Source organism: Grammomys surdaster, unplaced genomic scaffold (genome assembly GCF_004785775.1).
Source record: "Grammomys surdaster isolate TR1022 unplaced genomic scaffold, NIH_TR_1.0 126663, whole genome shotgun sequence".
Lineage (NCBI taxonomy): Eukaryota > Metazoa > Chordata > Mammalia > Rodentia > Muridae > Grammomys > Grammomys surdaster.
Window position 1 is genome coordinate 5,466 of NW_021621452.1, and position 10,772 is coordinate 16,237.

Genomic DNA, 10,772 nt, shown 5'->3' on the forward strand with positions numbered 1-10,772 from the left:
TCCTCCTCCTAGAACATTATCACAGTTACTGCTGATTATACACATCATAAAACAAGAAGCCAGGGAAACCCAGATTGGACTAATATTCCAGAATGATCAGGCTGGTGTCACTCACTTCATATTCAATTTACTGATCTAGGAAAAATGAATAATAAATGGACAAATGTGGGGCAGTGGGCTATGAGAAAAAGCCAGAAAGCTTGGTAGAAAGCTCTGAAGCCCCGGAAACCTTGGTCTGAAGAAGCCCAGTAGGACGGGAGGCCTTCCCCAAAAGCCATCTGGTTCTCTTAGCTTCCGCTCCCCACAACCCCTCCCACAGAGAGGTCCATGGCCTTTGATCATGTAGGAATAGCACCTTCATGCAAATAAGGCATCCCCAAGCTCTCAAACCAAACCAATAGGGGTTACCTGCTTTTCCCCAAAAAAAACTGTATATATTACCCAAAGCTCAAAAGTAAAGTGAATGTGATGTGTGATCTTTCCTGCTGTTGGAGTGCTTTATCACGATTCCTCCCCAGTCACCAGCTAGCCGCGCATTTCAAAGAGCTGTAACACTTGTCTCTCTCTCTCCGCTGACAGGGCACCCCTGGGCTGCCCATGGAGAGAGGAATCCGAAGAGCTTTAATACTCACTCACTGCCTCAGAGGCTCACTGAGATGTGATTTTGGAGTTGAGAGCAGAAGCGGATTCTTCAGTCTGCTCCTCATTCTCCCGGGCTCAGCTGGACAGACTACGTTGGCCCCACCCCGCGCGATGGAACAGTGCGCTGTGTTCCAGCTCACAGTTAAGACCCCACCTGTGCGCCCCACGCCCCTGCCCACTCTTGCTGAGCCGCTGTGCCTGGGACACCCACCACCCGTTCTGGCTCACACCCACTCTGCAGCCCACGCTCTGTGCCCTGCCACCCTAGAGGCACACACAAGCCCTGCCCGACAGACCAGTGGCCATTTGTGGGAACTGAGGCTTTACAAGGAGCGCTCTGATGAAGGCCTACTATTTGCTATAAAACTGTTGTTACAACCACCTGGGGTTGGTAGGCTGATGGTGCCTATTGGAACAAATCATGTGTTAAATCCCTTGACCCCAAAAAACAGCCTTCTAATCTTGTTCCTACCTCTTATACCACTACTCCCCCCTCCTTCTTATGACACCTTTAAATCTGATACTTGGCATTTTAATCTTGAGGTCCTTAATAGGACCATTTCAGTGCTAAATCATTCCTGCCCTGAACTCAGTGAATTCTGTTGAATATGTTATCATTCTACTCCACCTTTTTTATGAGGGAATTGCTGTGAGTTCTGAAGGCACTGAGGCCCAAGTTTTCTCCTTATGCATGTGGAATCAACAGCAAGATGCCAAACTTACATTGAGCGTGGTCTCAGGCCAAGAACTGTGTATTGGTAATAGGATCCCTTTTACTCATGCTCATCTTTGCAGTAAGATAATTCCCTATCCCTCCTCTTTCTCTGCCCATATTCTTCCCACAGATAATACCTTGCAGCAATGGTCTTACACCTTGCATTTATATTCCAAATTTAGTGAAAAACAAGACAGCATTTTGCTTACTTGTACAGTTGATTTCTAGCTTAACCTATTATAATTAACCTATTATACTTTGCTCAGGCTTGGGACACTGTTGCTGATCACGCCCTGATTAGGACAAAGCATGAGGTCATATTTGCTGTTACCTTATCTGTCCTCCTTGGCCTTGGTGCTGCAGGGGCTGGGATGGACATAACTTTTCTAGTTCTTTCAAATAAGCACTACTCAGAACTTCAACAGGTCATCCACAAGGACATCGTACAGCTAGAGATTGACATCACTAATCTGGAAAAATCCCTCATTTTGCTGTCTGAAGTGGTCCTCCAAAATTGCCAGAGGGTTCGATCTGCTTTTCCTTCAGCAAGGAGGGGCTCTGTGCCACCCTCAAGGAGGAATGCTGTTTTTGTATTGACCACACTGGTGTAATTAGAGATAGTATGGCCAAGATCAGACACAGATTAGAATGGTGAAAGAAACAGAGGGAACAAGAAGAGGGTTTGTGGGGAAAAAATTATAGGCTGCAGCCGTGGAACCAGTTGGGTTCCACACTCTGTGGCGGGTCCCACATGTGGCAGGAGGTCTAAGATTCCAGAGGCTGGGAGGCTTTGGTGGTGGCAGGACCCAGTGACACGAGGGAGTCCTTGGTTCCAAAAGGGTTTATTATCATGGCGGATGGTGGATGAATCTGGAAGTACACCCTCCAAAACTCAGGTCAGTCCTGAGTTATATAGGGAGGGAGAAAGGGGGAGGGTCTGGGGAAGCATGCTTAATTTGCTCCACCCTCTGGCCTTCATTAGTATGTAAATCCCTAGAGCCTGAGGCCTCTAGTCACACCTTCTACCTGTGCACTTTGGCAGGGGCTGTAATGGCCAGCCTACGTGACTGAGTTTTATGGAGACTAGACTGTTTTTCAGGGCCCTGGGTGCTAGGGGCACTAAAAACTCCTGCTGGTTCTCACGCAGAGTCTTGGGGTTCTAGGTGACTGCCCAGCCATGACCCAGAATACTCTTATGCAGTTCCACAAGGGTTGGCTTAAAAACTGGTTCTCTGACTCTCCTTTTGCCCTTTAATCCTGGGTCCAGTGGTCAGTCTCCTTCCCCTTATGGCTTTAGGCCCTTGGGCCTTTAACAGACTCATTGGATTTATAAAACAACAAATTGACTCCTTGTAATCTAAACCTCCTCAAGTACATTATCATAGACTTGATCTGACTGATAGAGGCTTGGCTGAGCCTTGGATTGACATAGCTCCTTTAGGAGCTGCATAGAACTCAGATCTGTGCACGTTGGTTCAGCATGGTGTGGACAGAATGTGGGTACCTGCAATGGGTTCATGATGTCCTACCCCAGGGGAGGACCCAAACTGTCCACATCTGAGTCCCCCAAAAAGCAAACTTGATTGCATAGATATTGGTGTTGATTTCTTGTGTCTCAAAGCAGCTGACTAAAATCCTCAATATCGTACGTGGCCCATGAGACAAATAACACTCTACTCCCCCAAAAGTCACCATTACAAATAATACTGGGAGGATCAGGTAAACACTTTTCCCAGCTCTCTCCAGGAGGTATTTGGATATGGAGTGCTGTGGCCAAAATCCTGTTTTGTATAAACAGATTAGAATCAAATTATTCTTATTTGCAACAAAATATTTGACTAAGACACTGCTGCAACAGATTCAAGCCACCATGATGCTCTCTGCCATCTCTGAATCAAGAAAACAAAGTAAATTTTTTGCTTATTAAGTAGATTCTCTGATGTATTTGCTACATATTAAAAGAATATGATACAAGACAGGATTAGTGGTGCACACCGTTAATTTGAACACTCAGTAGGAAGATTCAGGCTAGTCTGAGGCCAGCTTGATCTACATAAGTGTGTCCAGGACATTCAGGACCATGTAGACTACCCTTTCTCAAAATAAGAACATCAAAATCCCCAAAACTATAAGAGAATGTAATATGTACCACTATCATTTCATGTGTCATTGGTTTACCTACTTATTTCTACATAGAAGGGTAGTTTGATATATGTCATTTTAACCAAATGGACATACAGTAAAGCTTGTCCCCAGGGCCTGGTGCTAGTAGAACTTACTAGAAGACCTAGTGGGAAGAATGGATGTATGTAGAAGCATGCCTTTGAATGGGATATTTAGCCTTTACCTTCTGCTTTTTCTTCCCGTTGCATTCAGTGGTTGTGGGAAGAACTACTTTCCTCTGCCACATTCTACAGTGTGCATTGCCTTGACACTAACTGTAAGTCAACTGTTTACTAAATAACAGTTACACAATATAATTTTTAAAAGATTATTTATATTTTATGAATGTGAGTACACTGTAACTTTCTTTAGACACAGCAGAAGAGGGCACTGGATCCCATTATACATGATTGTAAGCCACCATGTGGTTGCTGGGAATTGAAATCAGTTCCTCCAGAAGTGTAGTCTGTGCTCTTAACCACTATTCCATCTCTCCAACTCCCAAAATCTAATTTTGATCCCCATAAATAGAAAAATTTGGATGTTTTGTTACTATGACATAAAGCTGACCAACTTGTATCAATTTCATCTGACAACTGTTATCAATGCTTCTAACATATATGTTCATGATCCAAATCAAGTAAACACTTTGTCTACACTTGATATTTAAATTACATTTTATCTGCATTGAAAGTTTAGATTCACCTATATTTCTAGTTATTAATCTGACTTTATATAACTGTTTAACCATTCAATTGACTTAACATGGCTTCAATTAGTGATATATGAAAACATCTTTTTTTTTTATTAGTTTCACATTGTGATAAAAGTGACAAATTTTTGGCATAATTGATTTATCTAATTTTATTGGATATCTTCTTTATTTACATTTAAATGTTATTCCCTTTTCTGGTTTCCCCCAAAACCCACTATACCATTCCCTCTCCCTTGCAGTATAAGGGTGTTCCCTCAAAGTACCCACCCACTACTGTCTCCATGACCTTGATTGTCCCTACATTGGGGCATTGAGCCTTTTTAAAACCAAAGGCGTCTCCTCTCATGGATGACTGACAAGTCCATCATCTGCTACATATGCAACTGGAGCCATGGGTTCCTCCAAGTGTACTTCTTGGTTGGTGGTTTAGTCCCTGGGAGCTCTGGGGTTGGGGTGGGGTCTGATTGGTTGATATTACTGTTCTCCCTATGGGATTGCAAACTCCTTCAGCTCCTTCAGTCCTTTTCTAACTCCTCTATTTGGACCCCATTAGGGACCCTATGTTCTGGCCAAAGATTGGCTCTTAGCATCCACCTCTGTATTGGTCAGACTCTGGCAAAGCCTCTAGGGAGAGAGCTATATCAGGCTCCTGGCAGCACACACTTTTTGGCATCCACAAGATTGATCCCCATGTTGGGCAGACTCTGGACGACCTTACCTTCAGTTTCTATTTCACAATTGGTCTCTGAATTTGCTCCAGTGAATATTTGGTTCCCCTTTCTAAGAGAAACCAAAGGACCCACACTTTAATCTTTCTTCTTCTTGAGCTTCATGTGATCTGTGAATTGTATCTTGGGTATTCCTAGCTTTTGAGCATACCATGTGTTTTCTTTTGTAATTGGGTTACCTCACTCAGGATAATAATTTCTAGTTCCATCCATTTGCCTAAGAATTTCATGAATTTATTGCTTTTAATAACTGAGTAGTAAGTACTCCATTCTGTAAATGTACCACATTTTCTGTGTTCATTCCTCTGCTGAAGGACATCTGGGTTCATCCCACTTCTTTCTACTATGAATGAGGCTGCTATCAAAATAGTGGAGGATGTTTCCTTGTTATCTGTTGGAAAATATATTGGGTATATGCTTGGGGGTGGTGTAGCTGGGTTCATAGTTATTACTTATTATATTATTACATTATTGCTCAGTTTTCTGAGGAACTGCCAGGCTGACACCAGGACTGGTTGTAGCATCTTGAAATCCCACCAACAATGTAGGAGTATTCTTCTTTCTTTGCTAGGAGCCAGCCCCGGCTTCGTGAGAGGAGAAGGTGATCTTCTTTCTTCTCCAGTTGGTTCTTTTTGAGGCAGCTGAGGGGGATGGGAATTGGAAGAGCATCAGCGGGGTAAGACTTTGGTCTTAGGAGATATTTACGGTTGCTGTTTAATAAAATCTTACTTGTCTACATTACTAAAGTTTACTTACTAGCTGACCTGCTATCTGTTTGATCCTCTGAGGCCAGAAACTGCAGTTTCTGGCCACTAGCACCTCAGGCCATGGACAATAGAGGATTAGGCAATGCCTTTGTTCTGTCTCTGCAGGTGCTGCTAGGCTCTAACTTAGGTCTGTTAGTTTGAGATCACAGGAAGAAAGGACATTTAGAGAAGTTGTTATAGTTTATTGATAAGTGTAAAAAGTTTTCTATGAAAGCTATCTAAGGGGAAAAGCAGAAAGGTCTAAGTGAGGAAAGGGAAAAAATTATAACGAAGAAAAAATTCTAAGTGGAGAGATTTTAAGCAGGGAAGAAAGAAGAAGGAGAGAGAGAGAGAGAGAGAGAGAGAGAGAGAGAGAGAGAGAGAAGAGAGAGAGAGAGAATGGAGAGAGAGAGGAGAAGAGAAGAGGGGGGGAGAGAAGAGGAGAGGAGAGGAGAGGAGAGGAGAGGAGAGGAGAGGAGATAGGAGGGGGGGAGAGAGAGAGAGAGAGAGAGAGAGAGAGAGAGAGAGAGAGAGAGTCAGTCTAGCCACTAACGAATGTCCCTTTGTCTTATACCTCATTCAGAGTACATGATCACATGTTACAAAGTTTATCACAAGTTCACACCAAAATTCTAATCATAAATTGAAATAGAAGTTTACAACAGATAATGTTTACATGCATATCCATTAGGAGTAATTATCTGACTAAACATCCATCACCTGTCTAACTATACAGGTTCACTGAAGGTTTAAAACTATAACTACGAAATTAGTGAAGTTTTGTATTGATAAACCCAGGCAATGTTTTCTCTTCTGTCCTAGCACCTATAATAAATCATGAGTTCCCTTTTAGTGACCTTTGGTTAATTGTTTTGTGACCACCTTGGAATGTGCTCTGAGCAGGAGAGAGTCTGGTTACTATCTAAGGGCAAAATAACTGATGACATTCGGGAGACTGGCAGAGTTCTCCTTGCAGCCTTGACTACCAGAAAGGGACGTAATACCAGTCCCACTATAAAAAGAGCTAAACAATCATTGATAGAATTTTAGGAATTCTTATAGGATCATCATTAAGATTTAAGAAGTCATCTATTTGCCTATATAATATCACTATAAGACAGTATATCTTCATGGGTCTGCAGAGATCTGCTCCAAAGGGGTGTGCTATTGTTTAGTGATTATTACATATGTTTAATAATAATAATAAAAATAAATAAATAATAATAATAGGAAAAGCATACTAATAGCAAGATCTTTCCTAAAATACATCCGCCACAGCCTTACTGAATGGGATACACTTGTCGCAGATTATATAATAATCTGAGGCAAGCATTTCAGGATGATCAATTGCTAATTATTAACTTGTCCCATTATGGCTCCTGACATTTCTTCACATCCTTGCCAGCATCTGCTGTACTTGAATTTTTGTTCTTAGTCATTCTGACTCTTGTGATCTGGAATCTCAGGGTTGTTTAGATTTCCATTTACCTGATAATTAAATATATTGAATGTTTCTGTAGGTGCTTCTCAGCCATTCGAGATTTCTGAGTTGCAAAATCTTTGTTTAGCTCTGTACTCTGTATTTAATAGGGTTATTTGATTCTCTAAAGTCTAACTTCTTGAGTTCTTTGTATATATTGGATATTAACCCTCTCTCAGATGTAGGATTGGTAAAGATCTTTTCCTAATTTGTTCATTGTAAACTGGAAAATATTTAATCTTTGATTTTTATGTCTTTAGAAAACTGATACCCAATATATTGTTTTTAAAATGCATCTATTTATAAAGAAAATTTGCCTTTATTTCACACAGGACATTGTATCAAGCTTACTGATGTTGAGCAAAATAAATTAAAGTTTAATTACCAGAATAAAGAGATTCTTAATGATTGTTTGATCATAAATTAATTGAGGGCAAAAAATCACATGAACTATAGAATACTAAAAAAATATATCTACAAGCTCTGTTTTATGCTTTCTATTACAATATATTTTTGGAAAAAGAAACCAATGCTACTAGCTCCATTTGAATTTAATATCATGGAAATCTAGACCAAAGGTCATCATTTTGTCTGTGAATTATGCTTTATAACTAATAGTTAAGTGAGACAAGTACATTAATTTTAATATTCAAGTACAACCTTGGTTTAGTACATTTTAATATGATTTGTTCACATAGTGATTAATATTCTACTCCTCATTTGTGTCCCAGTTGAATTTCAACGGGATGTTTTCCATGTTCCTGTGTAATATCTTGTCCAATCTTTCACTCTGTTCAACAGTCAAATGATGTTTCCAGTCTCCAATGGAACCTAATGGGAGAAGCACAGGACAGTCCTTAAGTATACAGAGAGAGGTCTAGTGTCTATAACTCACCTTACACTTCACCAAACTCACAGTAGATACCAGTTGGATACCTGTGCTCACACCACTGATCACTAAATTAAACGTCAGTTTAGTAACATAGTAAGTAGATATCACTAGCTACTACTACCCAATCATAACCAATTTTTAGAAATAACAATACTTTAATAGTTAAAAATATATTAGAATTTTAAAGCTACATTTTGCCATCTATCAATCATTATATTAAGAGAATACTCATACTTAAAATGCAACCTTTAGAGATACATGTTGTTTTTTTTCCCCAGACCAAAGAAAAATGAGATAAGGGATTCAACAAGGAAAGTCAAAGTGACACAGGTTGTCAGAACAACCAATGTTATAATTTTACTGGACAAGAATTTGAAATACCTACTTAGTAGTGGCACAGACGTTTAACCCCAGCATTGGAAGGCAGAAAGATCTTTGTGAGTTCAAGGCCTACATAGTCTACACTGTGAGATCTAGGACAGTCAGGGCTCCACAGAAAAACCATGTCTTGAAAAAACAAAAAAAGAGAAAACAAAACAGAATTTGGAATGATAACTATATTACTTAAAAGGCATAAAGCCAGTTGGAATCTTCAGCTGTTAGAGACAACACTATAAAATTATTATTTGAATTTGTGACAGAACATGACCTATCCTTGTGAAGACAATTGTTTTGGGGGGGTGATTAAGATGTGAGAGATGACATTAAGTGGCAGAAGAGACAAACAAGAAGATTTTCTAAAAAAATATAAAAATCGAGTTATACTAAAATATAAGCTGATGCTTAAAGAATATTACAATGAAAAATTTAATACTTATCCACATCACCTGGCTTATAATGAGGTTATAAAAAAGCATATTGCCTTTGATTAAATTCAATTTATATCAGATAAAATTATTAAAACATTATTCTAATTATTACAATGAAAAAAAGGTCACACATTGGAAAACACTTTAAACCTCATCTTCGAATTATAAAAATTGGCATGGGTGTTTTTCAGAGACAGAGGAATATGAACTCAAGACTTGTTTGCCTAGGCTATACTATGCATCTCTCTCTCTCTCTCTCTCTCTCTCTCTCTCTCTCTCTCACTCTTTCTGTCTGTCTCTCTCTTCTCTCTATCGATGTCACACAAACACACATAAATACACATATACACACAAGTATGCACACAATACACACAAGTACACACACACACACACACACACACACACACCAACTCCACAACCAGTATCAGCAGCAGCAGCATCAACAACAGCAAAAAACAGATAAAATCAAAATAATAAAACAACAGCACAAGATGAAGTAAAATCTTCATTTATAACACCTAGGATAAGATTGCTGATACACTTTAAAAAGTTGATCTGTGTGGGCCAAAAGTAAGAAATTTTGAACTTACTTAGTTAGTAAAAGACTACTTGGAACTTAGTTCCTCTGTCAGTTAAAATATTTGATTCTTCCAAATTGAATTATTACCTGGAGATATATATTGAAACCACAGATTATTTGGCCTACATATAGGCACTTGACGCAACAATCAACATATTTACTACTATAAACCACTTCACCATTGTGAAGGAAATGTCCCATAGCGTTTCTCATTCCTATTTTATCTTTTACAGTTTGTTCATAATTTGCTCGTGGGTCAGTTTTCATGTTCTGAAACATAGTTTGTCTCACAACAGCATCCACATCTTCTTCACATAGCTTTATCTCCAGAAAACTGCAGATTTTAAGCACTGGGCTTCTGAGGTCCTGAAACAGTCATCCTCTGAAAAATTGTTGATTTTATAGTGGTATGAGTTACTGCCAAACTTGTAACATGAATGTGTAGGGTTTACTTTTGAAGTGGAAAGATTGTTCAACATTTGAAACCATCACAGAGACAGGGTGAAGTAAAAGACTGAAATCATTATTTATTGCCTTTGGTACAGAAAAGTCCTTTAAAAAAACACAAGTTATTTCAGACTCGGTACCCTAATGTGGGGCAGTGGGCTATGAGAAAGCCAGAAAGCTTGGTAGAAATCTTCGAAGCCCCGGAAACCTCGGCCTGAAAAGGGTCACAGGACGGAAGGTTGCTTCAGATTTCCCACGCTGATGGCCCTCTTAGCTTCCGCTTCCCCCAAAGAGACCCGTGACCCTTATCACATAGGATAGCACCTCCATGCAAATAAGGAATCCTCAAACACCCAAGCCAAACCAATAGGGGCTACCTGTTCTTTCCCCGAAACTGTATATATATAATTCCAGAGCTCAAATTAAACGACTACTGCTGTGTGGTGCAAGGTCTCCTGCTGTCAGAGTGTTTTCGGGATCCCTCGCCAGTCGCCAGTAGCGCACTTCAAAGGACAACACTCTCCTCTCCCCTCAGCAGGAAGAGCGAGCTGAACTAAAATAGCTGAGACACTTTTCTTCCCTGGGCTCTCACGAGCGACTCCTGGAAGGAGAGAATTAAGAGAGCTGACAACACTTTCTCGCTTTTGGGGGCTGGGACGGAGGTCCCGCTCCGGTTTTTGGGTGACCAGAGGCCGCTGTGGAGTGAGCCCCACCCTGTCGGCTGCTGAAGGCCCTGGGCCGGCTCGGCTGGCTCCTTCCATGCCCCCGACCTTGAGGCCGCTCACCCACCCCCGCTGGCCCGGCTTGGAGCTGATGCCAGCCTCGGTGTCCTGCGGCAGTCCTGTCAGCCCGCGA

The 10,772-nt window shown here is 40.6% G+C and overlaps 1 long non-coding RNA gene across 1 annotated transcript; it reads right to left on the minus strand.

Annotated features, from left to right (window-relative positions):
- Positions 1-7,488: 7,488 nt before the first annotated feature.
- LOC114615433 lies at positions 7,489-9,190 on the minus strand. The gene is made up of 2 exons (XR_003710471.1): positions 8,467-9,190; positions 7,489-8,020 (listed from the first exon to the last, which is right to left on the minus strand). It is a non-coding gene; the product is annotated as an uncharacterized LOC114615433 (long non-coding RNA).
- Positions 9,191-10,772: the final 1,582 nt, after the last annotated feature.